General features: G+C 52.7%; 1 long non-coding RNA gene and 2 pseudogenes across 1 annotated transcript; 1 reads left to right on the forward strand and 2 right to left on the reverse strand.

Moving 5' to 3' along the window:
• Positions 1-24,799, reverse strand: part of LOC134432720 (zinc finger protein 850-like) — a 359,084-nt pseudogene that overhangs the window by 176,334 nt on the left and 157,951 nt on the right.
• LOC134432858 (uncharacterized) lies at positions 14,440-16,587 on the reverse strand. The gene is made up of 2 exons (XR_010031422.1): positions 16,495-16,587; positions 14,440-14,767 (listed from the first exon to the last, which is right to left on the reverse strand). It is a non-coding gene; the product is annotated as an uncharacterized LOC134432858 (long non-coding RNA).
• LOC134432805 (class I histocompatibility antigen, F10 alpha chain-like) lies at positions 16,799-21,983 on the forward strand (annotated as a pseudogene).

Below are 24,799 nucleotides of genomic sequence, written 5' to 3' on the forward strand. Positions count from 1 at the left end.
CCGTGAGGACGGATCGTGACACCCCCGGAGGACCCCTCCCCAAATTTCCCCCCAAAGCCCCTCCAGCACCCCCAGACCCCGCTAAAACCCCCTCAAGTTCCCCCCAGACACTCGCCAAATCCCTCCCAAACATCCTCAAGACCCCTCCCCAAATTCCCCTCATGACCCCTCCAGGACCCCTCACCTGTCCCTGCGCCTCCTCAGCAGCTCCCGGAGCCCCCCCCCGTCCTCTCCCAGCGCCTCCCCCGCTCTCTCCAGCGCCTCCCGCAGGACCCGCCCGAGCCCGGGGTGGCTCCCGGGGGTCCCTGAGGGGGTCCCGGGGACGGGAGCGGGGGGGAAAGAGATGTCCGCTCCATGCCCGGCCCTGGGGTCTGCGGGCACCGCTTCGGCCTCGGCTGTGATAGGCTGGTACGCGCGGGGAGGGCGGGAGTTTCTGCGGGGACACGTCCGGTGATTGGTTGGTTTCGCAGAGGTTGTGCTGATTGACACGATGGGGCGGGGGAGGCGGGCTTTGCCGAGGGGAGGCGCTCGGTGATTGGTTGGCTAGAGGCAAAGAAGACGGGAGTTGCTGAGGGAAAACGCCCGGTGATTGGTCGTGCAGGTCGAGAGAGCCGAGAGTAGCTGAGAGGAGGAACGCGGTGATTGGACTGCTCCGTGTGAGAGGTGGGCGTGTCTGAGGGGAGGCATGCAGTGATTGGTTCGATCGGTGCACAGAGAGGCGGGTGTTCCTATGGGGAGACCCGCGGTGATTGTATGGTTTGGACCAGGTCGCGCTGCTATTAGTTGGGAAAAGTCCGGGTTTTTAAGGGAACATTCCCGGTTTTCTGGGGGAACACTCTCGGAGTTTTAACGAAAAATTCCCGATTTTTGCAGGAGAAACATTCGCGGAGCTTTTGACCCTACGTGCCTCCAAATAACTCAAATAACCCCAAAACACTTGAAAAAAAACCCCAAATAACCCCAAACAACCCCAAACAATACCTAGAAATCCCCCAAATAACCCCAAAAAAATCCAAATAACCCCAAAGAACGAAAAAAACCCTCCCCCAGGTTAAAGCCAAAAAACCCCTAATGATATCAAGCACAGCGAAAAAAAACCCCATATACACCAACATAAACCCCAAGAACCCCAAATAATTCCAAATAAACCCACATAAACTCAAATAGGCCCAAACAAACACTAATGCTTCCAAATAAACTCAAATATTTCCAAATAACCACAAATAAACAGAAATAAACCAAGTAAAAACCAAGATAAATGCCAAATAGTCCATCAATAACCCCAAATAAACTCCAAACAAACCCTAAATAAACCCAAATAAACACCAAGTAACCCCAGTTCCTCCCGTCCCCACCACAAAACAGATCCCGACCAATCAGAACGCGCGGCACTGACGACGTTCCACTTGCTGGGCACAAATTCAGAGTACTGGCCCCGCTCAGCGATTTTCAGCCAATCAGCGCCCGGCCCGACTCTGACTCATCACTTGCCAGCCACAGACCAAGGCCTCTCACTGCGGTAAATACTCAGAGACCGCGCGGGGTAATTTCCAGCCAATCAAGAGCGTGTCTCGCTGATGACTCATCAGTTGCCAGGAGCGGACTTGCGGAGGGAGGGGGGGGAAGGTGACCCTGGGGATGGGCTGGGGACCCCAAATTAATCCAAAACGGGGTCGGGACCCCAAAACGGAGCAGGCAGGGCCTGGAGCACCCAAAACCAAACATGGGGGAGGGGACTGGGAAAACGATTTGAAACGGGAGGGAGAGCAGGGAAAAGAGGGTTGGGACCCCAAAATTGAGCTGGGAAGGGAATGGGACACCAAAATTAGGCTGGGAGAGATATGGGATCCCAAAATTGAGCTGAGAGAGGGATGGGACACCCCAAACTGAGCTGGGACGGGGGTGGGATCCCAAACAGGACGAAGCCAATTTTGTTTGTTCCTAGAATATGTAAATGAGTTTATGGATATGCAAAAAGTCTATGAATATGCAACAGGCTGATGTCATGGGAGACAAGGACCAACGGCTGAAGGTTGTTATGGCCTTCAAGACCCCCCAGTTACTTTCGGAGACACCCCTTAATTATTCTGGCTTGATTACATCAGCCTGTTGCATATTCATTGACCCTCATGCATAACCATAAACTCATTTACCTATTTGAGGAACTATTTGACATGGCCCATCCTTGGGGGTGTCTCCCCATTTCAGGAGCCTCCACGGGAATGGAAACTATATACCCCCTCCCTTTGATTAATAATAATAGTAATAACAATATACTAATACTAATAATAATAATTTGAAATTAAGGGGCTCTCAGGAAAAGAAATGGGAATAGAAATAACAGTTCCTTATTAGGAAAAATTAAAAATACGAATGCAGTAGTACAAACAAAAAAACAACAGTGACAGAGTCAGAATTCTCCGGGAATCCAGTGAAAAAGGCTGACCCTCTTGGAATCCAGTGGGAAAAGGGCTGATCCCCTGGGAACCCAGTAGAAAAAGAGCTGATCCTTTGGGAATCCAGTGGAAAAGAGCTGATCCTCTGTGAATCCAGTGGGAAAAGCTTGATCCTCTAGGAATCCAGTGGAGAATGAGACTGATCCTTGCAATCCAGTGGGAAAAGGGCTGATCCTTTGGGAATCCATTTCTTACCACCCAAAGACAAGACAAAGGTAGTTTTCATAGGGCATCCCAAGGGTGGAGTTGGGGTTTGGGTCAGGGGAGCAGTTCTTAGCAACACAAGAAGGGTGACATTAACATCCTTCCTCTTAGTAACAGCACTACTTGACACAGAACGCGTCCCCAAATCCTAAATTCCCTCTAAAACAACTGAGAAATTATGGAACTTCAGATATATTCAATTAATTTCCTTCATTTAACCCAGTGTTGGGTGTTTTTAAAGGATGAAGGTGAAGCAGAGGAAAATTAAGGCCAAACCAAAAGGAGAAGCAGCCCGGTCTGTTACCAACATGGATCACAGGTAATGTGAGTGACCAGGGCTGTGACCAAAGTGCCTCCTCCAGTGGGGGATGGAGCTGGAGCAGCGCACGAAGCTCTGCCCGTACTCGGGGCACTCGCAAGGCTTCCCTTAGTGGTGCCTCCGTTCGTGTTGGGTCAAGTTAGAGCTGCTGGAGAAGCTCTTCCCACACTGGGGACACTCGTAGGGCCTCTCCCCAGTGTGGATGCGCCGGTGAATGACGAGGGTGGAGTTGCGCTTGAATCCCTTCCCACAGTCAGGACAGCAGAAGGGCCTCTCCTCCCTGTGAATCCGATAGTGCCGGAGGAGATGGTAGCTGTTCTGAAACCTCTTCCTGCATTTATCACACTCGTAGGGCCTCTCCCCAGTGTGGATGCGCCGGTGCCGGATGAGGTGGGAGTTGTCCTTGAATCCCTTCCCGCAGTCGGGGCATTGGAAGGGCTTCTCCTCCATGTGACTCTGATAGTGCCGGAGGAGATTGGAGCTGGTCTTAAACCTCTTCCCACACTTGGAACACTCGTAGGGCCTCTCCTCAGTGTGGGTCCTCTGGTGCGTGATCAGGCTGGAGCTCCGGCTGAAGCACATCCCACACTCGGAGCATTTGTACGGCCTTTCTCCAGTGTGGATCCTCTGGTGCTTCATCAGCTGAGAGATCAGGCGGAAGCTCTTCCCACACTCCCCACATTCATGGGGCCTCTCCCCAGTGTGGATCCTCTGGTGCCTGATCAGGTGGGAGCTCTGGCTGAAGCTCTTCCCACACTCCCCACACTCATAGGGCTTCTCCCCAGTGTGGATCCTCTGGTGCTTGATCAGGTCGGAGTTCTGCCTGAAGCTCTTCCCACACTCCACGCACGTGTGGGGCTTCTCCCCATCATGGAGCTGCTCACGGAGCACCAGCTCCGAGCTCTGGCTCCGTCTCCGGCCGCCTTCCCGGCCCAGGCTGGCTCTTTCCCCCTCAGATCCCCGCCAGCTGCGTTTGCAGCCCCTCCTCGTGCGGCATCTCCGGGGCTTTTCCTCCCCGTTGGCTTCCTGCGCCGTGGAGCCGCTCAAAACGGCCTCTTCCACCAGGTTCTGCCGCGGGCATTTGTCCTCCCTGCTCTCCATGCTCAGCTCCTGCTCTGGGGGAGGAAGGACAAGGACAGGATGGGATTTGCCTCCGTGCCACAGGCAAGGGCAAGGAGATCCCCCAGGGCTGAGCTGCAGCCGGGGCCGTGCTGGGCTGGGAGATGGAGCAGCACAGAGGGGAAAGGGGCACTGACTTCCTCCTCACCTGCCTCAGTGTCCCGGGGCATCTTCCTCTTCCTCGCAGCCTCCCTCGCAGGCAATGGGAAATCCTGGTTTGGGGAAAACAAGGGATGAGAGCGTTTGTAGGACGGTCGGGACGGACGGAGACGAGAGATCTCTGCAGCCAGGGCGTGGAACTTGTGGTTTATTGCAAAGGGCCTGGGTGCAGGGCCCTGCTTGGAGCTGCCAGGCACAGCTCGGAGCAGGCCCAAGAGAAGAGAGGGGTAGAGAGGATGAGAGGGTAAGAAAGTAAGAGGAGAAGAGCGTAAGAGAGTAAGGGTCCCATTACAATACAATTAATTTTCTTCTGTGTTGAATATTCTATTTCTCACTTACCAATCTGGTACAAGATACAAATCCTAGAGCAATTATATACAACCTATAAGAATCAATAGATCACCATACTGTGTTACATTTTCAACCCTAAAATCTCTTCTTTGGACCCCTTCTGCTGAACTAGTAGGGTCTGGACCTGCCTGCAAGCAGAGGGAATTGTTTCATCAAAAGGGGATTACCTTCAGTTGGGCCACACCATTGTTTTCCAGTTGTTCACTAACTGAGATATCTCAAACCTAGCTTTCATTTCAATCTTCCTTACACTTTGTATATTCTCAAAATCTTTTGCCAGACAATCATATTTATAAGGCTTTCCTGTTTCATCGTTCCCAACACACATTGAGATTGAAGGTCCCTTTTGCTGAAGTCCATCACTACAATCACTGGCCACCTGGGCTAAAGAAAAACCTCCCAAACACCTAGATTCAGCCTTGAAAAAGCCTCCAAGGAGGTCCCCGTCCCTCGACCCTCCCCTCTGGTGTTTAGGGGTTCCCCCCTGTCCCACCAGCTGGGGTCATGCTTGGATTGGGGGTCCCCCTTCTGCCCGGTGCCCACCCTGCCCAGGCTGCTGGCAGTCCCAGCAATGCCAAAAGCTCCCCCCTCTTCGCTCTCCCCATTTCGGGATGCCAGGGCTGTTTGGGCTCCCGGGCTCCCTTCTCCCCTCATTCTCTGCTCTGGGCTGCAGCGGCTCCAAGGAGTCCCCCCTGCCCCTCTCCAGGCTCTTGAGGCTCCCGCCAATTGCGGCGCTCCCCCCTCTCTGGGCTCCCCACTTTGGGCTCCTGGGGGACACAGGGCTCTGCTCCTCCAGGCTGCCTCTGCCGGCAGCCGCCACCGCCACCCCCCGATGTCCCCCCAAGGGGCCTTTTCTGCTCAGCCTGGGACTTCTTCAGTCTCCAAACATCCCCCAAAAGCCCCAACCCAGGGACCCCCCAGGATATCCAGGCCGAGCACCCTCTCCCTGCTCATGGGTGCGATGGGGGGGCGATGATCCCACAGGTGGGGGCTGCGAATTCAGGCAGGGATGGACAGTGTGGTTCCCTCAGCTCAGCCTCCATCTGCCTTTGTCCCTCCTCCCCCTGCTCCTCCCCTCTAACCCCACCTCCTCCTCCCCCTTCATCCCTGCCCTTCCCTGCCTCCTCCTCCTCCCCCAGCAGCAGCCACACCCTCGGTTCTCCGTTCCCGCAGCCCTCACAGCCCGCGGCAGGAGCGGGGATGGAGCCGGGACAGGTCGGGATGGGCAGCGCGGGGCTCTCGGCTGCTCCAGCCGCTGCGCGCGGGGGGAACCCGGCCCGGGCCAAAGGAGAGGGAAACTGGGCAAACTGGGGGCAGAGCACAAAGCTAAGGATGCAGCAGAAAATGGAGATAAAAGAGTAATGTTAACACTAACTCCACACGAGGAAAAATTGGAAATTGCAAACTTTAGGGAAGCCAAGAAAAAAGTTTTAAACGTGAGGGGAAGTGAACAAGATAAATCAGGGAAATGGAAACTTCTTGATGGAAGACAATTACTTAATAAATGTGCTTCTAAGAAAATATTAGAAGACATGCATCAGAAAACCCACTGGGGTACTCAAGCTTTGTGCGATTATTTTTTAAGGAACTAGGGGTGCACTGGGATTTTTGGAGTTGCAAAGCAAGTAACTGAAAGATGCTTAATTTGCCAAAGGATAAATAAAAAGGTGACGAGAAAAACAACATTAGGAGGTCATGAGTTAGCTCATCGACCATTTCAATGTATCCAAGCAGAAGTTTAGATTTCTTAGGCTCTGGATTTATGTGTAAAAAAAACATTTACCTAGAAGAGAATATGCAATATGTTAGACAGAGGATTATAGAAGAATAAAAATCTTTAAAGTATGAGTAACCTCCGAGAAAATTAAAAGGGGAAATGAAAGGGAAGGGAACAAGAGGAAACATCAGAAAGAGGGTGGGATCCTCTGCAGGTCTTGCCCCCTCCGTTCGCGGCCCAGGCGCCTGTCCCGGGTCCCGGCTCGCTGCCCGCCTCAGCTCCGCCTGCCCGGTTTCCATCCCAGGTGCGGCCTCACTGCCCAGGGCAGCTCCACCTGCCCCGGCGCTGTCACTCAATTTGTGTGCCCTGCTCCCACTGCCTGGCCCGCGGCCGCTCTGCCGGCCATGCTGGGGAAGATGGGGGTTGCTCTGTCCTGCCGCCTGCTCCGAGGTCACCGCGCCCACCCCACCCAGGGGGGGTCCCAGCCATCCCATCCCCGGATGCCCTGCCCGTGCCACCTGCGCTGGGCATCGCCGCTGCTGCCGGGCTCTCCCACCTGCCTTTGCTCTGCCGGCAGCTGCCGGATCAGACGCCATCAGCCATGTGGGGGCTACCCACGCTCCAGGCTCGGGCTCCATGGGAAGATCCCCCTCTGCCGATTCCGGCAACAGACCCTGCCCACACTCCCACCGAGCCTCGGCGGGATATCCTCCCCTGACCCCGTCCTGCTCTGAGGTATGGCCCCTTGGTAACCACAGCTCCGGCTCTTCAAGGAAACTCTGTCTCTCTAGAGGAAGCACCTTATCGAAACACTAGGAGCTCAGTTAAAAGGCAGCCCTCTCCAAATTCTTCCTCAAAACACGGGAGAAAGGCTATAGAAGGTAAAAATGTGAAAGAGTTAGATGAAGGGATTGCTCTATTTCCATTCAGAGAGGTTCCCATGGGAGGGATGCGCTGCCCCGCCCCGCGGGAGCCACCAGCGCCCCTGCCGGCCATGCCCAGAACTGCATCCAAGGGCAAAGCGCCGCAGCCCAAAGGCCGGGACTGGGTCCGGGCTCTGTTTGCTGTCAGTGCCGCAGCTGTTGGTGTTTGTTTGCTTTACTATACACACTAGTAAAGAACTGGTATTCCTATTCCCATATCTTTGCCTGAGAGCCCCTTCATTTCACTAGTCTAGAAATTAAGACAGAGGGGGTTTCCATTCTCCATTCCAAGAGAGGCTTTTTCTGCCTTCCCGAGCAGACACCTCTCTTGTAAAGCAAGACAAGCACCCACAGGCACTGAGGGGGGCTGCAGGAGGGGCACAAGAAGGCCCTGCAGCACTTGGGCACAAAGGCACAGCAGGTGAGTGCCAGAAGGGAGCAGCAAAAGGCCAAGCTGAAGGCAAAGGCCAGGGCACAGCTCCTACAGCCCCTGAGGGATCAACCCCAGGGCCCAAGGGGGCCCCAGCACCCAGGGCACGGGCTCGGCCACAAGCACCTGGCAGAGGCATTGCCCTCCTCGGCAGGGGAGAGCCCACCCAAACAGCCCCTGGCAAGGAACCAGGGCTCCAGCTGCAGGGCACAAGGACACTGCAAGCACAGACAGCAGCACCCTCAGGACCAGCAAGTCCACCCCTTGATGGACATGGATTGGCAGGGCTGTCACAGCTCCATCACACCAGGGACCCACCACACTGCAGCCCTTGAGAACATTCAGAGTGGGTCTACATCGAGAGGAGGCATTTCCTGATGGACACAGGGGCCTCTCAATCCACTCTGAATCTTAGACCTGAAAGGGAAAATAGTAAAGGAATGTTTTATTAACTAGGAAGGAATTTGAGAGCTGGATTTTAATACTGTAAAAGGGATACAGAGGCTAGTTCTGTTCTACCTCTGTGCCAAAATGTGACAAGGCCCATGCTGATGTGAACCTCAAAGTGTGGGCAGCCCCAGGGAAAGAGGGAAAATTAGATATGGAGTCTTTATAAATTACTTTAAAGCAACCAGGACAAGGAATACCCTGTTCCATGAGAGGGAAGGAAGGGCACACAGCCTGGGATTGTGTCCATGTTAAAGGCAGGGCTTTTGGAGCCAAGGATGTCTCCCTACAACACTCCTATCCTGCCAGTCAACAAACTGGATGGATGGACAGGAGGAGGAAACACAGAATTCTCAAGTGTTAAAATGAAGGTTACCTGAGGCGGCTGGTCTGGGCCTTCCAGACAGAGAAAAAGAATTTGAATTACAGGTGGATATTAAACAGGGTCTTGCCAAAGGAATTCTTGTGCTAAAATATTTAACCCTATATAGGATCTCCTATAGTTCAAGTCTGGCATCAATTTAAAGGTCTGACAACCAAAAGAGCTTCTAAATACCGAGCAGGGCTTGGTTATTACAGTATGAAACTTGTTCAATGGCACAGGAGGATTTAGAATTGAGGACAGGGCAAGGGTTTAACCCAGCCTCCTGTTTGAACAGTCTGGAGAGGGGCTGGAAAGGAACCCAGGACTGCACTCAAGGGACGGAGCTCCAGACCCAGGCTGGGACAGATTGATGATGGGACATTCCCTGGCCTGAGGGAGAAAATGTGTTTGTGGATGGCTCTGCAAGGGCAGCAGAATGGAAAGGAGCTACAAGACAGGCTGTTATTAAGGAAGGGAAATCAGACACAGCGCAGGTCACCGCCCCATGCTCAGCTCAACCCACGGAGCTGTGGGTGCTTGTGAGAGCCTGGCACTGAAATGCCCTGAGCAGGAAGGCTTCAACATCTTCTGCTGACACCATGGCACCTAACAGGGGGGCAAAACCAATTCTCACTGCTTCAGCAACCACTGGAGCAGATATCAAGGGATATTCTCCCACAGGAAGCTGGGCTGGCACTGAGCCTGCCCTGGCACTTTGCTGCTGCCAACACCCAGCCAGGACATCGGCTCCTGCCTAAGGAGTGCAAAGCAGCACCACTGGTGGCCAAGGGGCCCATGCCAAGTGTCCCTGAGGCCAGAAACAGCCGCCAGCACAGCTCAACACGGGGGGACCCCTCAGCCTGGCCTCAAGGGCTCTGAAGCCCTGGAGATTTGCACTTCCCGCCCGCAGCAGGAGGATGGGAGGCCGCCCCTGAGCCTGCCCTGAAGGCAACGCAGCAGCAGCCAGGGCTCCACAGCGGGCCAAGCCCCTGCGCCTGCCCACAGATCCTCGCCTGGAATCCTCTGCAATCCTGGCCACCCTCCTCTGCCATCTCCAGCCCCTGGGGCCAAGCCTTGCTGCCACTGCTGCAGCTTCAGCGCTGGCTGGGCCCGCACTGCCACAGCTGCTGGGGAACACCACGGCACAATTCCACTCTGGGGCTCACTGACACCCACACTCTGGGCTGCCTGCCATTGCACTGCTGAAAAACGTACCGAGTTTGGTTCTTTTACATCTTCTTTCTCTGCTCAGGCTTGGTTTGTCTTTGCCTTGGGGAAAGGAATTTTAAAGCTTTTATTTAAGGGGTGTTACACCACTCAATGGAGATGAGTTTAACACCTGAACAGACTGGGAACAGCACAAAAGACACCCACAGAGATAACGACCAGCAACAAAACATCAACATTTCCCAGCAGCAGGAAGACAAGCTTCATTCCAGGCAGCCTCCAGAGGAGCTTTAGAAATGCAAATGAACACTGCTGGGCAAAGTGTGGACAATGCACCTGGGTCTCTTGCCTGGGGCAGGAATTGGGCTGATTCCCTCTGCCCCTCACCCCAAGCTCTGCCTGCTGGCACTGATGGAATTTGCACAGCTCAAGGCAGACCCCAGGGGGAGGATATCTGACCCTGCAACAGAAATGGGTGAAGCTGCAAAGGGAAACAGCAAATGGGGAATGTTGGGAAAACTTCACTATAAATAAATGGAGGGAATCATCCCTCTGCCCACTCCAACATGTGCTGGCACTGTCTGTGTTATGTAGGATATATTAGAGCACTGGGGATTTTTTACTACCAAAAATTCAGGGAAATCAGTTGGGAACCCAAGGATTTGATGATTTAATTAGAGAAAGGCAGTCAATTGATGCAGCCCTGGCTGGAGACAGCAGCCAAAACCAGGAAAAGATGAACGGCCAGCAGAACAAATCCTAAAACACCATGGACCAGCCCCTGGGAACTCAAACCAATTCATATCAGGAGCCACAGAACCCATTTCTCATTTCAATGGCATCATTAGATTACAAGCTGTCCTTGCAATAATCACCAACCAAACAGCTGCAGCTCCTGACCTTCCTGCTGACAAACCCACTGAAATGAGGAACACAACACTTAACCATGGGATGAGATTAGATCATCTCTTAGCAGAAAAATAAGGGTTTGTGGAAAATTAAATGTCTCAAACTGCTGTTGGCAAACAGATGACAAAGGAAACGTGGTGAAAAACAAAACAACAACGGAAACAAGAAAGCAGCTCATGTATTGGTGCAAACGTGGAAAGGATGGGAATGGGACACAGTTTTGTGGCTCCCTGGCAGACCATGGGTTAAACGAATGCTGTTTCTCCTCTGACGTGCTACAGCAACTCTCATCTTTTTACCATGCTCCACACCTTGAGAGTGCAGCTCATTCAGCAGCTGAGTGAGGGGCCAGGGACTTGTAGATAAGGAAGTAAGGGACGAAATCACCAGCTTCAATAACTGTTACTAATTAACATGGACTGCTGTTCACAGAAAGTCCCGCTAAATTCCTGAACTTCCAGAAGAACAAAGACTTAATAGAGCCGTGAATATCGGCTATTATACAAAAGTGGGGGTGCACATTAACGAGGACATGCAGATGGCGGATGGGGAGGTGTGAACCTTCCAAGCACCTCAGCCAGTGGGCAAAGGGAGAGGGAGATGAGGCCAGCAAAATGAGAATAAAAAAGGGGCTGCGAACTACAACAATGGCAGAGAGCGCACGGCAAATGCCCCACGGCCTCTCCCTCTGCTCAGCAATAAAGTCACTTTTACAGGACTCCTCTGTCTCCTCTGCGCACAGAAACCCCCGCACAGCCCCGGGCACGGGGCAGCCCCCTCTGTCCCAGCCACAGCAACCGCGCCGAGCCAGCGCTGCTCCGGCAGCGGCTCCTGCCGAGGCAGCGGCCGCAAGGAGACCGCGGGCAGCCGCTCCCGCAGCGCCCTCACGCCAGCGGCAACACGCGCAGGACACGGCACAACGAACCCGCCCGAGCCCCCTGCCGCCCCCGAGGCCCGCAGCCAGCCCCGAGACCCCGCACAACCCAGCGCGGCTCCCACCTGCGCTGCGGCCGCCTCCGAGCTCCGCCGCCGCCTCACCGCGCTCCGGCCGCTGCCGCCGCTCACGGCACCGCACACACGCTCCGACAATGGCGCCACTGCCCAGCCACGGCCACTCTCAGCCCGCCATCGGGGCCCGGCTCCGCCCCGCTCCCACCAATCAGCGCGCCACAAACACGACTGACGGCACCATCGCCCAATCACAGCCAGGGGCGGGCTCTGCACACGGCACAGCCCCGCCCCGCGCTCTCAGGGCCCCCCGGGCTGCGTGAGGGCAGAGCCGGAGCTGAGGAGCAGCCCTGGAACGGGCCCGGGCCCGAGGGGGATTGAGCTGAAAACACAAACAAACTTCTCCGCACCTCCCGCCACGGCTTTCCCCTGCGGCTCCGGTGGCTCCGGCTCCGAGGAAAGCCCTCAGTTTTCCTGCCCCTAATTAGGCGCATTAGTGCACCGCTTTAATTTACCGCAAGAAAAGGAAAACTGCGCAAAGCTCTGAGGATGAGTGGGGGAAGGGAGCGATTTCTGACAGAAAACTCCAAAATCTCAGACCAGAATAATGAGAACTAAGTGAAGACCCTTAAATCCACTTTTCCTCCCATGCCTCCATTGTGAAAAACGCCCATCACTTTAAAAAAATAATTTAAAGTTTAATAGTAATAAAATTGTCATAAAAATAGTAATATAATTAGAGTAATATAAATTTGAACAATTGAGATTAGGACAATACGAGACAATAAGAAGAAAGTTATGGAGGACCGGGTACCTTTTCTGGGCAAAATAAACCCGAAAAAGGACACCCATTAACAGAGGATTAACCCTTAAAAGCAATAGCCTGTTGCATATTCATACACCTCATACATGATGCATAAATTCCATTCAAACAAAGGATTCTGTCTGGTCAGTGTCAACTTCTGCCTCCTAATCCTCAGCGGCGTCTTCATGGCTGAGCAAGGCAGGAAGAAGTTCGTTTCTTCTGATAAGAGAGCAGTAAATTCTCTTTCTCTGAAAGATATAGGTGTCCTGTGGCTGCTATCTGGTGCAAGTACCTCATTCCTTTCTTTAAAAAGTATCCCACATACATAGTTCCTACCTTAACTAGAAAACTGCATTTACCACACTGTTAAAATGTTGATACTGCCCTATTAATCACTACAACAAAATACATATAGTATTTTATATCTGCATAGAGACATATAATATGCACTTTTCACACTGCCAAGGTAAAGGGATTCCTTTAATCTGTCTAACCACAAATAAAATAAATAAAAAGGCTGTCTCTGTTACAGGAAAAAATCTGATATGCCCACAAACACCACAAATGGGGGCGGGGGGGAATTCCTGGAATTCTTTCAATTTGCTTTAATGCACATAAATCACCACACTAGTTTTTCCACATAAAATGCTGCACTTGTTGCAAACAAAATCTTAAAATCTCACATACAGAATTATACAGTCCCAAGAATCAAATTACCACAATGCAGGGGAAAAAACCCACACAGCTCTCCTGTACCTCAAGTCTTGGGAATCAACTTATAACAAGCTGTCTCTGTTACAGCTCTGACAACCCACAAAGACCAGTTTAAGTTAAAACCCTTCTAAAAGGGTGGCTTAACCCTCTTGACTCAGGCTCAAGCTTAATACACAGCTTAACAAAGATGACACACAACAAAAATTACCAGCTTGTTACAATTGTAACTTTTACACAATAGTCAGCAAAATCTCACACTACACCAGATGAATCCAAAGTTGCATCTTTGCAAACTCCACAAGGACAGGGACCACAAAGGCACCGTGTTACAGCGTTTGATCCTCGCCTCCCAGGTCCCACAGGCAAAGGATTGGTTAACACCTGAACACAAAGCCTTATAAAGACTGGTTATACTCAAACACCAGGTGTCACAGCAAATGCTGCTCCCCAAAACTAGAAAGTTCACACACACAAACTCACTGTGAAAGGGGTATTTCTTTCCACACACACCAACTCAGCTATAACAACCTTAGACCAGCATTTGCCCTTACGACTGCTAGCCCCAGTTGGTGGCAAACTGAGCTCTCTATGCTGAAACAAATGGCAGCACCAAAAGCCCGAGCTCAGTACAACAGTTCAACAACTCTTTCTTCTGGCAACCAGATTTCAACTGCAACTTCAGCTTGCAAGCACACTACAGAGGCACAAATTGCACGTGGGACATCTCCCACGACTTACCAAAGGGCCTCTCCTGACCACGCCTTACCGGTCACTGTTTAAAACTGTCTCAATTTTTAAACATACCATTTTGTCTGGAGTTTTAGTAGTCAGGGGTCCTTGTCTGCTGCTGGATGAACAGTCTGTGCAGCAGAGCCCACTCTTCCAGGAATATCCTGGGGGTGCTGTTGCAGAATGCGGCCTTTGTCGGGGATGAGCCATTTGTCAGGTGCAGGGAAAACTCGGGGCTCAATGTGAGTCAACAGCAAGTTCCGTTTATTGAAGAGAGCATCAGACACTTATACAGCAAGCTTATGAATATTCTGTAAGCCAAGCGAACTATTGGTTAAACTATACCATCAACTCTTCCTCATTCCTTTGGGCCTACATTCTCTATTTCCCACGTCTCTCTGTCCACTTGTTATCATACCCAGCTAGGCCCAAGGACACGCTATCTTGCAGGTGCAAAAACTCCAACTAGCTGTGTTCGGTACTTTCCCAACTCCTGGTCGGCTAACAAGCGAATGTCTACGTGATTTCTGTCATGTAGCCACTTCTCCACAGGATGCACCAAGGGGGTCCATGACCTGAGCTGGTATCACAGCCCAGCAGAGCCTCCTCCTGGCTGGCTTTGTAACTGAATCATTAAAACTGAGGATCATGGACAAAGTCTCTCTAACTAGTCAAAAGTTAGAAAGTTGCATGTTTATTACACTGGTGGGCAGCACAGGGGAGTCATTCTCAAAATGCATGACCGCACTACATAAGGATTTTTGCCTCCTGTTTATTTCCCAAAATAATACATATACATAACCCCAGCACCTCCCATCCCCGCATTGTATTAAAATGAGGTTATTAATCCTTCACGCGTGCGCAATTCTTCTCTTGAATTGGGTCGGTGGTCTCAAATTGGGCCAGTGGTCCCAGGGATGAAGTCAGGAAGGTCTTCATCAGGTGCTGGGCATTGTTCTACCGGTTTCAGTATGTTCCTATAATGGTTCACTTGCTCCACTTCTTTCTACAAATGAGCTCATAATATAACAATTAGCTTTAGCTTAAGCATCCAATAATCATTAACCTAACATTGGTGTATCTAACTTCAATATGAATTGGTTCTAACACTCAGCTAAAATCCTAACCCTTTAAACTCATGATTCAATAGGACTTAGCAAAACATAAGATGTGAAAAAGGCTTTTGTGTAACTAAAAACAGTGTAAGGCCATCCACTGACCAGCCTGTCCAAGTAATAAGATAACCGTGACACAAAGCAGAGCACCAGAGGACAATTAGACAATACCATGTTAAAATTAGGGAGGCCATACTGCATCCTTATCAGAGGATGTGAAACAGCAGGATGGAGACACAAAAAGAAATAAAATATATTGACCTGACACACAGGATGTTGTGCAGATAAGCTGGAGTGTGAAGAAGTCAAAGAAAGAACTTCCCAAAACATCAGAAAGTTCACAAGAATTTTTGAATAATGCATGAAACACATGAATGTGCATATATCTCAGCAATGTAACAGTATAAAGATAACATTGTCTATGTACACCCCTGTGTTCTTTGGCTGTTTGCCAAGAGCACTCCAGCGCATGGGAGGGGTGGGGGAAATATAGTCCTTTTCTGGATTTTTATTGTTATTGTTATTATTCTTCTTATTATTATTATTACTACTATTACTCTTACTCTTACTATTACTATTAAACTTTTAAAAACTCTAAGCAGTGAGTTTTGTTTTTCACACCCTGAACAGGATCAGGACCCCCCTGAGTCCCCCATTCCTGTGAACGAGGACCCCCTGCACTGGATCCCAGCCAGGCCCTTATCTAGCACCGGGACCCCCCCAAACCCTGATTCCCAGGAAGGGACTCCCCCTGAACCCCCATTCCAGGGTACCAGGACCCCACTGCATGCCCTTATTCAACACCAGGACCCCTGTTCACCCCCATATCCGGGACTGGAACCCTCCCAAAGCCTCCATTCTCAGGCACAGGGACCCCCCTGCACCCCCTTATCTGTGGATATATCTTATCTGTGAATATATGTATTGTTATAACAGCAATAAGAATACAACAACTGAAATGTAGTGAGAGTCCTATGTGTTACATAAGTGGGTCCTAGCTATTCTAAATGAGTCACAGCTGCAAAGTCCTTGGTTGGGCAGCAGCTGTGGCTCGTAAAGATAGCTGGGATAAAAGGGGTGGGTCGAGAGCCCAGGAGGAGCCCCTAAGAAGACACACGAAGAACTGTGTTGCAGAGAAAACAGCTTGCTACAGTATGGGACTTGAGAAATATGAATAACAACAAGAATGAAACACTTATCCAGCACAGGGCCCCCCTGCACCCCCTTATCCATCACCGGGATCCCCCTGCTTCCCCTCATCCAGCCCGGGGATCCCCCTGCACCCCCTTATCCAGCCCCAATGCCCCCCCGCACCCCCTTTTCCTGGACCCCCCCCTCCCGCCTTCCCCAGCCCCCACCCATCACCTTCCTCAGCACCGGGGGCCCTGCACCCCCTTTCCTGGGCACAGGGACCCCCTGGAACCCCCATTGCCCTCACCCCCCATTCCTGGGCACAAGGACTCCCCGAACCTCCGTTCCTGGGCAGGGGGACCTCGCTGCACCCCCTTATCCGGGACTGGGACCCCTCCTGGACCCCCTTCACGTGTTCTGGGACCCCCCGCACCCCTGCCCGGCCCTCCCGCCCTTCCCAGACCCCAGACCCGCCCTTTTCCTTCACCTTTGCACCCCCAGATCTCCCAAATTTCCGGATCCCCCCAGTTCTCCCCTCCAGGCGCTTCCTTAAGGGGGTCCCAGGGGTTCCCAGGTGTTCTCAGAGGGCTCCACGGCGGTCGCAGCGGGATCCAGAGGGATTCTCTGCAATTCCCCCGTCCCCTCCCCGCCCCGCCCTCCTCGGTCCCTTTCGCTTCCGCGTCCCAACCTGCGAGACCGGGATCTGCCCGACGACCGATGACGTCACTGACAGATCGGGCTGCCATTGGCGGGCAGGAGACAGCGGGGCCAATGGCGGGGCCGGAGGCGGCTGTGGGAGCCGGGCCATGGCTGGGGCGGGGCCGCAGCCGAGCAGCGCCATGGCTCCAGCGCTGGGTCTGGGGCTGCTCTGGGGGCTCCTGGGGGACCTGGGGGACCTGGGGGGCGCGACCAAAGGTGAGTGGGAACCCCGAAACCGGGAGCTCCCTGAGCGTCCATTTGCGGGCACCGGGACCCACCTGAACTTCTGTTATCGGGCACAGGAATCCCCATAGCCCTATTTTGGGTCCTGTGACCCCCTCCATCCCCTCCTTCAGCACCGGGACCCCCTGTTCCCCTTATCTGGTACCGGGACCCCTCTGAACTCCATTCCTGGGCTCGGGGATCCCCGTGAACGTTCATTTCTTGGCAGCGGGACCCCCTGCGCCCCCTTATCTGGCCCCGAGACCCACCGGATCTCCCATTCCTGGGGATCAGGATCCCTTTGAACCCTGAATGTCGGCACGGGAACCCCCCTGAACCCCCATTCCTGGGCACTGGGTCAGCCCTGAATCTCCATTTCTGGGCACCAGGACCCCCCTTCACCCCCTTATCCGGGACTAGGATCCCCCCCACACCCCCGTCAGTGCTCTGGGATCCCCCTGCCCCCCTTTTCGGGCATCCCGCCCTTCTCAGACCCTTTGGACCATTTCCTTGACCTTTGGATTCCCCCAGGTCTCCCAACTTTCCGTGTCTCCCCCGTTTTCCATTCCAACCGCTTCCCGAAACGGGGTCCCAGAGGGTCCCAGGGCGTCGCAGGGGGGATCCTGAGAGATCCAGATGAACTCCCTGGAATTCCCCGTTTCCCTCGTCCCCTCCCCCGGCGTTCCCTCGGTCTTTTCTCTTTCGCGTCTCCCAAACTGCGTCCGCCCGCCTCTCCCAGCCCCAGACCCCCCTTTCTGTGACCAGGGACTCCCTGGAGCCCCATTTCTGCCTTTCCCAGCTCCTAGACCCCATTTCCCTGAACACTGGGGACCCCTGGACCCCCTTTGGTGGGCACAGGGACCCCCTGGATCCCCCATCCCGCCTCTCCCAGTCCCTTCATTGGACCTTGGACCCTTACAGGCTCTCCTGGTTCCGTTTCCTGATCCTTGGACGTCCCCACGTGGTCCAGGAAGGTCCCTGGGTGGTTGTGGAGGTTCCAGGGGGATTCGGGGCTCTGGGACACCTCCTGAATTTTCAGTCCTGGGCACTGCCCCCCTCTGCACCCCCTCATCCAGTACCAACAGCCCCCTGCACCCCCTTTCTCCTTTGTCCTGCTTTCCCCAGTCCCCCTCTTTTCCTTGTCCCTGAGACCCCCTGGACCCCCATTCCTGCTTTTTTCAGGCCCCAGCCCCCCCCTTTCCTCTGCATAAAGGACCCCTGAGCCTCTCCCATTCCCAGCTCTCTCCGCCCTGTGACCCCTTTCCTCAGCACTGGGGATCCCTGGACCCCCTTTCCTCGGCACAGAGATCCCCTGGAACCCCCATCCCACTTCTCCCAGTCCCTGCACCTCCTCTCCCATAACCCTGGAACCCGCCGAGCCCCCATTCCTGGACACCAGGACCCCCTGCAGGCCCTTTCCTGTCCATCCCGCCTCTCCCACCCTGCACACCCTTTCCTTGGCCCCAGGATCCCCAACCCCCTTCCCAGCTCTCCCAGTTCCCCTTTCATTGATCCATGATCCCCTCAACCCCCCCAAATCTCCGTGTCCCCCCAGTTCTCCACTCCCTGCGTTTCCTGGATGTGGCAGTGTCGGAGCCCAGCCCGGGGATCCCCCAGTACATGACCATGGGGTTCGTGGATGGGATCCCCTTCGAGTGCTACCACAACAAGCGGGGCCAGGTGGAGCTGCTGACGCAGTGGATGAAGGATGGAGCTGAGCCAGGATATTGGGATAGAGAGAACCAGATCTATGTGAGGAACCAGCAGGTGGCTGCCAGGGACCTGGAGAGACTGCGGGAGTGATACAACCAGAGCGCGGGTGAGTGGGGGGATCTGTGGGGCTGGAATGGGATCCGTGGGGCTGGGATGGGATCTGGGGGGCTTGAATGGGAACTGTAGGGCTGGGGTGACAATCCATAGGGCTGGACTGGGATCTATAAGTCTGAGGTGTGCATTCACAGGGCTCCAAGGAGCTGAAAATAGGAATCCATTAGGTTGGGATGGAATATCTTGTGATCCATGGGTTGGAATATGGATCTGTGGGGATGGAATAGGATCCCTGGGGCTGGGATGGAATTTATAGGTCTCCAGTGTGGATTCACAGGGCTCCAAGGGGGTGACACAGGGATCCATTAGTCTGGGATGGAATATCTTGTGATCCCTGGGGCTGGGATGGGATCTGTGGGGACAGGTTGGGATCCATGGGGTTGGGATGTGGATCCAAGGGCTAGGATGGGATCCATGGGGCTGGGGTGGGATCTATAGGTCTCAGATGTGGATTCACAGGGCTCCAAGGGGCTGAAATGGGGATCCATTAGGCTGGGATGGGATATCTTGTGATCCATGGGGCTGGGATGGGATCTGTGGGGCTGGGTTGGAATCCATGGGGTTGGGATGTGGATCCATGGGGCTCCAAGGGGCTGGGATGAGGCTCTGTGGGTCTCCATCAGATTCTGTGGCTGGAATGGGGATCTGTGGGGCTGAGACACAATTCCATGGGTCTCTGTGGATACAATCCCCCCAGGTCTCCACACAAGGTTGAGAGTTTATGGCTGTGACCTCCTGTCTGACGGGAGCATCCATGGGTCCCAGCAGATCGGCTACGACGGGCGGGATCATCTCTCCTTTGACCTGGGATCTGGGAGGTTCGTGGCAGCCGACAACGGTGCTGAGATCACCAGGAGGCGCTGGGAACAGGAAGAGGTGGCTGAGGGTTTGATGAATTACCTGAAGCACGAATGCCCGGAATGGCTCCGGAAATTCGTTGGATATGGGCAGAAGGAGCTGGAGCGCAAAGGTGGGAGCAGAATTCCTGTGGAGATTTGGGATTTGGTAATGGAGGACTTGGGATCACGGTAATTCCTGTGGGAATTCCATGGGTAGATCTCACCTCAGTCCCATTCCCATGGAATTCCGTGGTCAGATCTCCCCTCCATCCCATTCCAGTGGGAATTCCATGGTCAGATCTCACCCCAATCCCGTTCCAATGGGAATTCCATGGATGTCCCTCACCATTATCCCATTCCAGAGCCCCCTGATGTCCATGTGTCCGGAAGAGAGGAACACAGGACGCTGATCCTGTCCTGCCACGCGTACGGATTCTACCCCAACACCATCGCAGTCAGGTGGATGAAGGGGGGTGAAACCTTGGATCAGGAGACGGAGTGGGGCAGGATCGTTCCCAACAGTGACGGCACCTTCCACACCTGGGCCAGGATCGAGGCGCTGCCGGAGGAGCGGGAGCAGTACCGGTGCAGGGTGGAGCATCCTGGAATGCCAGAGCCTGGGATCTTCGCTTGGGGTGAGGCTGGGAATGTGGGGATTGGGAATTTGGAATTCCCAAATGGGGATTCCCCTCACCTCCTCACTATCCCACGTTTCCCAGAGCTGACATCTGGCGGGAATCTCACTGTGGTGGTCGCCGTGTCCATCATCACTGCCATCCTCATCCTCATTGTCCTCATCGGATTCGGCGTCTGGAAGCTCCAATCCGGTAACACACGGGATGGGGGTCAGGAAGGGACACGAATCCACCTGGCACTGTTCTGGGAATCCTGTGCCACCAACGCTGATCCCACTTTGTTTCCACAGGGAGGAGGGACAGGAATGGATACAACCCGGCAGCTGGTGAGTTCCAATGGCGGATCCAGCTCTGGATCCCTTCTGTGCAAATCCCAGGATGGATCCAGGGGTTAATCCCAGTGTGTGATCTGTGCTGGAATCTCATGGATCTTCTCTTTCTGCAGGAAGGGACACGGGAACCAACAGCTCAAGCACAGGTATGGAGCAGGATCAGGGTGGGATTCCAGAGGGGGATCGGGGCAGGATGGATGGACTGGGATCAGGGAGGGGTTACGGAACAGGGCAGGGGTCCGTCCAGAGTGGGATCAAGTGGAACTTGAACTGTAGAGTGGGATTGGGGCTGGATTCTGGAGCAGGATTAGGTGGGATGGATGGAGCAGGATTGGTCCAGGATGGATAGAGTGGGATCAGGGAAGGATTCCAATTCTGAATTGGGTGGGATGGATGGAGCCGGACTGGGGCAAGATTGGGGTGGGATCACGTGGGATTCTGCAGCAGGTCCTGCTCTCCATGGGCTCCAGCCAGGCCAGCCTGTGGAATGGGGACAGGGACAGGGTGACACCACGACCCTCTCTTATCCTGGCAGCAATCACTGCCTGAGTGATCCATGGAGCTGGATCCGGCCCCTTCCCTCTTCCCAGGAAAGCTGAGAGCTGCCACCAGAGCTGATCCTGCTGCTCCCACCCACCCCACAGGTCTTTCTAACAGATCCATTTCCAGTTTTCCATTTCCCAGTGTTTTAAAGCCAAGAACCACAAATATTCACAATGCTTCAGTTCTGGTGTGAAATTATCCTGCTTGGGGCAATAAATCTACTTGAGGCAATATCCTGCATTGTCAAGCAATTTGTATTCTATTTACTGTCTGTATGGAAGTTGTTTTCTGTTAAGTAGGCAGTTTTCCTTATCTCTTCCACAACCTGGGAGATACCTGCTGAAAACAGACTATTGAATGTGACTGCCTGACTGATAAGTACTATAACATCCCAGTGTGAGATGCTCCGCCCAGAGGGGAGAGCCAAGCATTCCTACCTGGATATAATCTTGAGGTTCTGGAACACCAGCACAGTGAGACAGAGTGAAAAATCCCCCAGAGTAAAAATCCATTTTGAATTAGGTGAAATGTCTAAAAAGGGTGAAAAGTCTGTAAGGCCAAAGCTGAAGGGAAAACTGCAGAACTGAGATAATGAGGAGACAGGGGGAGACAGATAAAGAAAAACAGAAACTACTGCAAGGGCAGGCCGGCCTGACCCAGGAATTCTTTTTGATAAAGGGGAACTGGTGGCAAATGTCACGCGGAGCCCATAAAAATTAATATGTATGAGCCTATTGTGAAACTGTATGCATATGTATTTGTAATGGAGATAAAAGGAGATCTAAAGTTCTCAGAGGTATGCATGACCTTTTAGGGAGAGAAATCTCCAGATGCATCCAGCGCTGCAATAAACATACCAAACTTCACAACTTTTACAAAGTTGTGGGGTTCTCTTTTTTTTCTCCGCAAAATAACAGCTTTCTCCACTGGATCCCCAAAGGAACAGCAGCTGCCTCTTCTTCCCCTGGATCTTCAGAGAAGACTCCACCCTTCTACAGGATCCCTACTCCAGCAGAACCCACCTGACACTCCAGGAGGATTGCAGTCACAATTCCAATGGGACTGCTACCCACACCCTGACCCACAGGGTGTCAGGTTGTGTTCTGACTCTGTCAGTGTTGTTCTAGTGTGCTGCATTGTTCATTTTATCCTTTTATATTTTTCCCTAGTAAAGAACTGTTATTTACTGCTCCCATATTTTTGCCTAAGAGCCCCTTAATTTAAAATCTATAGCAATTCGGAGGGGTGGGGAGGGTTTACATTCTCCATTTCAGGGGAGGCTCCTGCCTTCCTTAGCAGACTCCTGTCTTTCCAAACCAAGACAGATTTTGGCACCCAAGAGCACAGAAACAAAAAGGGAATTTCAGTTCTTGAGTAATCTGATTTTTTGTGTGCATCTATAGAAACCTCATTAAGCGACACCATATGGTCCACCTTGCCCTGGTTTGGGTGGCATGTGGTCGTGGCTGTATTTCTCCCATTGGTAGGCCCTTATCTAAACATGGGTCCTATAACCAAGGCTACCGTGTCTGTTATCCGTTTTGTTTTATGGGTGAATAAGGTGAGGAATTAATGGATTTTTAACTTCCTCTGGAAAGCAGGCACATGGATTCACAGCTATCACACCCTAACTGTATGTTTCTGGGGTTACTTTAATAATGGCACCTGCTGTAAAGAAATGACACTGGGCGAAATCTTCTCCAAACCCTTTAACCATCTCTTTGGGTCCGCCCCACCAGTTTTTGAAGTGTTCAGATCCACTCTAAATATTAATGATATCATACAGTGTCTGAAGTTGCTGATAGGCCTGCTCTATTTAGCATTTAGAGACAAGGGGAGACTAACCTGGATAACCACCCTGACACCTACTCCAGAACCCAATACGCTACTAGAGTCTAGGGATGCTGCTGCCCCAGAGCCTGATCCTGCCCCACAGCCCACCTCAGATATGAACCACCCAGATTGCTGGAGGGTCTGGTGAAGGAGATAGGCCAGATGCTGAAGGAATACACTTCCCCAGCTGGTGAGAAGCCCTCCCCCACCTTGATGAAGGAGAGTCTAATGGTTCAGCAGCAGAACCCACAGATATTGCAACTGTCCAGGTTCCAGCTGAACTGCAAAGGCAGACACAGCCAGCAGCAGTTGCCCCTGTAGAAACAAGGAGATCTAAGATGAAAGCAGAGCACTCAGATAAGGGAGGGTCCTCACAACCCTCAGGAGACCCAGAGATTACAATCATCACCAAGTCCCTGACCTACAAAATCTCTGAAATCTGCACAAAGACATTGTATGAAGGGGATGTGAGACTTATACAACCTGGCTACTTTGCATCTGGGACCTTATGGGTACAGGTGTGCAACTGGATGGTGGTGAGGCAAGGAATTTGGGACCCCTGACCCTGGACTCAGGTACCAATCAGATTTTTGTAAGGGAGCCAGGGTCCCTTTCCCTCTGGGAGCAGCTTTTAATAAGTGTCAGAGAAAGGTTTGTCCACAGGGAGAGAATGCAGGACCAGCACCATAGAATGTGCTGAAAAACTCTTGAGGAAGGGATCCAACGCCTGAGAGAAGTGGCAGTATTGGAGGGACTCTTTGGGAGGGATGGAGAGCATGAAAATGACCCCGACAAGTTCAGGTGCACAAGGCAAATGTTGTGGAGTCTGGCAAATCTGGGGCCATCCCAATACACCACCTTCATTGCAATGATTAATGCTGATACCAACCAAGAGACAGTGGGTTCTGTGGCCAAGAAGCTTAGGAATTATGAAAGTATGATCAGTGGCCCAATGTTGGCTCATGTCTCTTCCGTGGTCAAGGAACTCAAAGAGGAGATTTAGGGAGATAGTGAGGGAGGAGGAACAATTCCCACATCCCACCAGTGCAAGTCACAGGCCCCAGAGTCAGAGCTCAACGTCCCCCAGCTAGACAGAGAGGGTGCACCCCAGAGACTGACCTGTGGTTCTCCCTGCATGACCATGGGGAAGACATGGGAAGGTGGGATGGGAAACCCACTTCTGTCCTGGCATCATGGGTGCATCAACTCAAGGAGGGAAACACTAACCAAGGGAGTTCCACTAAAGTGAAGGTACCATTTATGCTCAGGAAAGAAATAATAACCAGAGTTAGGGGGGCCCTGCCTGTAGCCAGGAAGAGGCACAGTGTCATGGTTTGACACTGGCACAATGCCAGTGCCCCCATGAAAATACACTCTCCCTGGTGTCTGCTGTGAGATGTGACCAGGAATAAGCAAAGCAGGCTCCCACTTAGAAATAAAGAAGACTTTATTAGCTAAACTACAAGAAAATAACTACAAGTGAAGGGAAAAAAAAAAAAAAACCACACAAGGACAATGAAAACGTTACAAAAGCATTTTCCTCCTCCCCCCCCTTGTTTCCAATACAATACATCTCCCAAATCACCAACTCTTGGTCCGGCACCACCCTTTAGAATACTCAATCCTCAGTTCATCAAGAGGAGGAGTCCTTCTTTGTGCCATGGTGACCTCTTCCTTCATGTCCAGTGCTCTCACCACTGTGCATGGACCAGACCTGCTTCCAGGATCGTCTTTCAAGGATGCCTCGTCCCACTCCAAAAAAGGCACAGTCTCAACTTTGGGACATCTGTCTCCCCCCATATTTTTTAACCCCCTGGAGCCAAGGGGTACCCACACTGAACCCTCCTGGCTCTGGTGCGTTG

This window comes from Melospiza melodia (genome assembly GCF_035770615.1).
Source record: "Melospiza melodia melodia isolate bMelMel2 chromosome 7 unlocalized genomic scaffold, bMelMel2.pri SUPER_7_unloc_1, whole genome shotgun sequence".
Classification (NCBI taxonomy): Eukaryota; Metazoa; Chordata; class Aves; order Passeriformes; family Passerellidae; genus Melospiza; species Melospiza melodia.